General features: G+C 44.9%; 1 long non-coding RNA gene across 1 annotated transcript; it reads left to right on the forward strand.

Annotated features, from left to right (window-relative positions):
- Positions 1–1,132: 1,132 nt before the first annotated feature.
- Positions 1,133–3,196, forward strand: LOC146206134 (uncharacterized). Its single transcript, XR_014704356.1, has 4 exons — positions 1,133–1,251; positions 1,398–1,544; positions 1,685–1,818; positions 2,924–3,196. It is a non-coding gene; the product is annotated as an uncharacterized LOC146206134 (long non-coding RNA).
- The last annotated feature ends 3,762 nt before the right edge of the window (positions 3,197–6,958 follow it).

Below are 6,958 nucleotides of genomic sequence, written 5' to 3' on the forward strand. Positions count from 1 at the left end.
AAAACGGAAATGTGGTTTGCGATTAATATGACAGCCCGAGGGACTCTAAATAACCCACGTACTGCTTTGGGAAGTATAAATCCGCATGGACTATGTAATCTCTGCAAAAGCACTCATAATATACAGTGTTCTGCAACTTAACCGTCTTGGAAAAGTTTCCAAGACGGTTCCGATAAAGTTACTGAACACTATATACGTAGCCAGGTCTTGCTATTTTGGCTAAATGAAGCTGCAGGTGTTCTACTGCCCCACACTTGGTTTATGTGGAAGATATTCGGTTAAAAGAACATTACATACATTCACTCCAAGCCATATTTTTTTCATGCAAAGAACTACAGCCGCTGGTATCAAGACGGGAAAAAAGAAAAGAAACTACCTCGACGCTTCTTGAACGACGAGGAGGGGGGGGGGGGGGGGAGGGGGAGTACGTGAAAAAGAAAGAAAACTGCTTCTCGCTGCGCGGGACCCGCTGCCCCCCATCGGCCCATCTCTTTTCCTTGCGGCAAAGCGGAAAGAACCACGGGGAGGCGAAAGGCATCGAGGCACCCTACCGCGGGGGGCGACAGGAATGCCGAAGCAGAGAGAGATAGCGCGAAAAAAAAAAAAAAGAATTGCATGCACCGCACACAGGGAGATTCTCGCTGCTTTTTGCAGCTTCTCTCCCCCCCTCCTCCCTTCTTGAGGTCACATGTCCAAATGGCGGGAAAACACATCCCGCGCGAGCTAAGATGCGCGGCCGCGGCGTCACTCAGTCGACGGCCAGCCTCCGTGTGGGCGCGATGCGTACTGCCTAATCTTATCGTCCGCTTTTATTTCGCGCAAATTCAATCTGTCTCAACCTCCTGGTGCAGTCAGCGTTTGAAAAGAACAGCCCATATATGCAGCTGATGATTGCAGCCGCTTGTACAGATTCTTCGTGCCGAAGTTCACCAAAACATGCGTAAGTACATGATCTTTCGGTCTTGATCAGAGGAGCTTTTTGCTAGATTCGATATTATACTGAACATAATAATGTATTGTTTTGGAGCATATGTTCGTCTTGTTATATACCCCTTGCATCTTTCTTCATATATATATATATAATTGGTGTGGGCGCTGATCGCGCAGGAAGACTTGCTGAGTCGTTTGGAAACAAGGCTGCGGCTGGCTGCGGTGGCAGAATTGGCTCATTTTGCAGTCTGGGTCCTTCGGTATCTCCTGCCCCAAAATGCTCGCCTTTTAACATGGAGGGACACTCACTATACCGATCAGGTAAGTCCAATTAGCACATATTTTGTTCGATACGACAATATACTGCAACTGTTTCTGGAGCGCGTATATATATGCGCATCTTGTTACTACGTGCATTTTTTTTTTTTTTATAATCGATGTGTGCGCATTTCGCTCTGATTGCGCAGGAAGACGTGCTGAGCCGACTTGGAAACGATGCTGTGGCGGTGGAATTAGCTCTTTTCGCTGCAGTCCGAGGTCCGATCTCCTCTGCCCCAAAACGCCCGTCTTTCACTTCATATCGAAGTGCATGCACTGACATGTATACCCATCAGGTAAGTCAAATTAGCGCTGATTTTCTTCTATACGATAATGAACTGCAACTAATTATGTATTGTTTTGAGACTTATGCGCATCTTGTTACTGTAAATGCATATTTTGTAATTGGTATGCGCGCCTTGCGCTGATCGTGCAGGGAGGCGATATCAGCTGATCTGGAAACTGGCTGCGACAGTGGAAGCTCGTTTCGCCGAAGCCCGAAGTCCTTGGTCTCCTCTACACTAAAACGCTGGCCTTTCACTTCTTTATGGCGGTGCACTTGCCGGACAGGTATTAGCGCTGATTTTGTTTGAAAAATTCGATTATCCGACTCACATCGATGGGACGCATGCAACCCAGTTAAATGTCAAATGCTATCACTGATATAAATATTGCAGCACCCCTCGCCATAGGAGCGATCAGAAGCTGTACAAGCATCATCGCTGCTGCCAAGCAAGCTCGTGCCAGGACTGAGTACAATGTTTATGCCGTGTTTATTATTATTATTTTTTTTTTTTTGCTGCTGTAATGATGTATATACGTGAAAATTGATGATTGAGTGATGCGGTATGCTGGCAAGGTAAGTGAGCCAGTGCGTTCATTTTGTGGATTTTGGAATTATATATGTGATGCACACAGATCTGAGCCGTTTCACATTGATTTTGCTCTGTGCGCTTGCTTTCTGGGCAAGCAGTTGTATTTTCATCGTGCGGATTATTTCCTGGTGCTTACATGCTCATGAGGTGTTCAGCTAACCTGTTTCAAGCTCTAAAAATTTACAACGGGTTCTATAAGCTTCTAAGAGTTGGGCTGTCTAAATAGCCGAATTTTTAAAATAATGCTCGGTTGTTAAATAACGAAAATAAATCAGATGACTTATCGTTAAATATCCGGTCGCTTTTGCTGTAAAAGTTCCATCTAGTTTCAGAAAATTAAGCTGTATTCTACGGAATAAACTTATTGTAGGTTTCATGTAAATATCGCGGAAACTGTTTGTTCAGCCGCGTTGGAATCCCTCATACGCGCTCTATGACAAGCGCGGACACTTGGTTTTGCTAGAATTATTAAATTGCAGCATTAGCATTCAAGAACGCGCTTCGGGAGGATAAGGTTTGACTGCGCTACGGTTTCAAATTGCAACATCATGACTCCAGCAAAACGAAGTGATCGCGCCTTTCTCGCGGATTCACGGATCCTGATTACCTATTGCGGCTTTGCGCTAATGCGTTTTCAGTAGGGTCGCATGAAGTCAAGCGCATAAAATATATTGATGTGATAGTGCAGTTGGTGGCAGTGAGCAGACATTATTTTTTCTACCTTTCACCCTATATTTGCCTGCAATGTAAAAGTCTAGGCGAAAAGGAAATATTTCATTAACACACTTGTCTTCGTACAGCTGACCAAGATGGAACCTGCCGCAGATCCGACCAGTCGCAGACATCAAGTGATCGACAGGTTGCCAAAAGAAGGAGACCAAGCCTCAAGCCCATCTTCCATATGTGGCACACGCGCAGTCATATATCCACGCTTATTAAAAAGCAAATCGCGAGCTTTTTCTGAACGCTGTTGACAAATAAATTTTTCACCAAATACTGCAGCTTTTGTTTCTTCATGGCATCAGAAAAGCTACTGCTTTTCTTGATGCATTTGTATGTGCTACCCCGTTATATATGCATGGCCCACGATATATTAAATGCATGGCATGATACCTGCACGAGGGGCGATGCCGGCCACTAACCGGCGTCGGGATGCAACCGGCCGACGTATGGTCTTTCGTCAGCAAAATGCTAGGGCAGACGAGCGGCCGACCATTCAGTAACGCTGGCAGACGGCAGGCCCACGTGCGGCAGGTGGTCGGTCACGTCGGGCCAAAAGGTTGGGCCGTAGTCGATTGCCTAAAATCGGCCAACGTTAGGTCAGTGTCAATCCCCGACGCCGGCCCTCATTCGGGTGCCGAAGGTCGGCCGGCCACTTTTTGGTCGGCGAGAAAGGTCGGCCCTATCTTTTGCCACACACTTTTTTTTGCTTGGGAACTGGCTGCTGAATAACGGAACACAGTGGGTCAGGAAAGGTGGAAGAAGTGGGAGGTAAAGGTTGCACAGGAAAAAAAAAAGAAACGTGTCGCCTACCAGGGAGGGAGAAAGGGGTTGGTGGAAGGCACTCAGCGCCGTGAAAAGAACGACCGCGAATGTGAACAAAGGTTCAGAATTTTCGTGCGGCACGGCAAACGCACGACGAAGAAAGCAGGCAGCTAAAGACGAAGAAAAATGGAGATATATTAAAAACAATAAAAAAAGAGGAAACAACCGAGCATAAGAACCAAATGAAGGCCCGGAAAGAGGAAAGCAGTGCACAAACAGGCTGCAATCGAACGCGTATAAAGATATAAGTGTCGAAATTTAAGAGACAACAATTTGTGAAACTGTACACTAACTAAGAACACACCATTTTCTTTTCTCTCCATAAGCTGAAACATTGTTGTAACGGGTAGCTTTATAAATACCCAGAGATGTGCGCTATACTTAAGACATTTAACCTCAATGCGTTATAGTTTAACAATGACCTAATTGTTCCAGAAAATGTTTCCATTCTAGGGTGCGCAAGCCACCGGTAATATGCAAGGTATATTGCCTCCAGAAGATCGCTCTAGTCCTGTTTTATGTACACACAAAATAAAAAAAAAATGAATAGCTTTGAAAAAGAAATAACGACTAAAAATAGAGGACGTAGAGGCTATAGGGTACGGTTAATTTGCTTCCGATAGATCATCCTTCTGCGAAAGAGAGGTTGTGAGGCTGGCACGGTTTCTCACCACGAACAAAAATAGCGCCATATGGGTTCGAAGCTAGGTTGCAATTTACTAAAAAATTTGGCTCGGATGCGTGGTCCTTTTCGACTGCTTTGTACTTCAGATTTTGCAAACTTCCTGTAAGATGTGAAGGTTCAAAACGTTTAACCGCTTGGAGCAGCAGAAAAGCTCCCACTTGAAGCAATGAAATTTAATGTGTTTTTGCGGCTTCGCTCTTTGCGAAGTAAGCGAATCACGACAAGAGTTCCCAAAGGGAAAATAATTAAATTCCCTTGGAAGTATTTCACGTGTTATATCAACCTTGTTAACAAGTATAGTCTGGTTAGTACTGCAAAGAGCACCCGCGGCAAGTAGCCCGATTATATATAGTCCGGTAAGCAGTAGTTGCAAGTATATCCAGTCGATTACTCATATTTCATACCACACACTAAAAGAATAAACACGCATTATGTCCGCATTTGATTTCGGCATTGTATTAATTGCTTGCGTATTAGGTGCTCGTCATCTTTTTCGCATTTTTCCGCTTTCTCTCGGTGCGCGCCAAGAACTGCATCATACCTGCCAATTCGACGCGCAGTTATCAGTGCTTTTATTTTTGCTTGTTTGCTCTGTACCATTTGATGCCAGTAAAGCGTCCGCACTCAAGTGCACTATGAACGTATTACGTATGTGATAGGTTTAATTTTTCACATTTTATTTGAAGTAATGCCCTAGCTGTACTTGACTTTTTTTTTTTTTATCTAAACAGCTGGTTCACCCTTTGGTTAGTGGCACGCAAACAAATGTCCGCAATATACGTATATGTTAATCACGAACAAAGAATAAATGCTTGAGTCGTGTATACCTTGCTTAAGTTTTTTGCCGGTAAATACCACAGTGCTTCAATCCGTGTACGGTAGTGAATAAATGTGTTTTGCTCACACACTGTATCTGTAATTTCTATAAGCGGTGATTAGGGCACATAAAGAACATCGATTAAAGAGATGTATTACAGATTGCTGACGATTTCAGATAAACATTGTTATGTATTAATAAGCGCAAGCTGCAAAATGTAAGCAGGTGTTCATAAATAAGGTTTGTAAAAAATAAGTGTTCATAAAGAGGCCTTACAAAGCACAAGCTTTGATTCGCATGTACACTGTTTTTCTCCGCGTGTTAATAGCGCTCCTGGGCAGTAGTCTTTATTCCCTTACGGGAAGAACGAATGCAAAACACCACGCTTCGTTGCAAACATTAAGTACAAATTGCTCATCTGGACGATTTGTAACTGTCCGCGGGAAGAAATGTTGAGTTTCAGATAGCGATTCAAACATCGCGCGCTGCTCCGAAGCTCTACCCAAGCGTGCACGATGTCTCCAGATAGACGTAAAAGAATGGCAGGGATCAGTTTAAGCACCTGGAATAAGTAGCCTCTTTATTAATTATCCCACTAATTGCGTAGCGTCTGAAAATCGCTCCAAAGAGAACCGTACCCCTCCTCTGTACCCCCGCTATCCCGCGGCCGCTACGCGCCGAGCGGCAAACATGACACCCCTGTTGCACGTCGCGCCGTCTCGCGGGAGTCGGTTCTTGTCATCGCAAAAGCGGCCCGCTCTCCGGCGCCGGTCATCACACTGCCCAATATTCTAAAGCACTATAGCCGGGTTATGAGCTATAAGGGACACAGCATTTGGCATCCCTACAAATATAGGAACTTGAATTCATCCACAATAAAATACAGGGGCGATGAGTGGTGCGTATGTTGGAACACGCATTTATCCTAGCGCTTGCCTGGCCGTCTCGTTACACTCGAGAAACACGGCGTCATCGCGACGCTCTGGCGACCGTCACCTCACAAATTAGGGTGTCTCGATGCGGAGAGCGGGCGCGCATTGAGGCACCATATCACAAATGAAGGCAATGCAACTCTAGCGGCAAGAAAGGTACTCGCAAGGCAGGGGCTGGATGAGGAAGTGATGAGCAGGCATCCTTCTCATTTGCCGAGCATGCGCACGGGACGCATAGCTCAAACCCAGAGCCTAACGTTAGATGTCGCTGACTTGCTCCGCAGACCCCCGTCGGCGCGCTCTAGACAAGGCTGCTCACGACTGTACCAGCCATTGTAAGTCTGGAAGACCTAGCTTCCAGATGCCGATCTAGATCATCTTCTGAGCTCTTTAGATGGTGATCATTTAACAACGAGAAACAGCTTGAAGAAGCGATAAGCTACACTCCCATCCCTCCTAATAATTACCCCAACATCGGCCGAGAGTCATCCATTCAATAAAATAAAGGCTTAATTCATTCATTATCTTTTTTTTCTTTTTCTTGTCAGCTGCCGCAGCTCGCTGAGTTTTCTACACTGCATGCTCAGTTATTTTGAAGATATTTTAATTTTTACGATCATCTTGCTTGTGGAATTTCTCTGCAGTTCTTATGATGTCTCCTCTCTTCTCATTAGCTCTGAGTCGGAAGCACCATGCACAATTTCGCTTCATTGACATAGCTTCAGAATAGCTGTAATAAACGTTCAATTCACATATGATATGAGAACTTTTTGCGCAACATATCATTACCGTGACAATCAACCGCTCAATGACAAAAGTCTTCTCAAGAAGCAAAATTCCTCGCCCTCATGGCTCG

This window comes from Amblyomma maculatum, chromosome 1 (genome assembly GCF_055883805.1).
Source record: "Amblyomma maculatum isolate TAMU_Amacu chromosome 1, ASM5588380v1, whole genome shotgun sequence".
NCBI lineage: Eukaryota > Metazoa > Arthropoda > Arachnida > Ixodida > Ixodidae > Amblyomma > Amblyomma maculatum.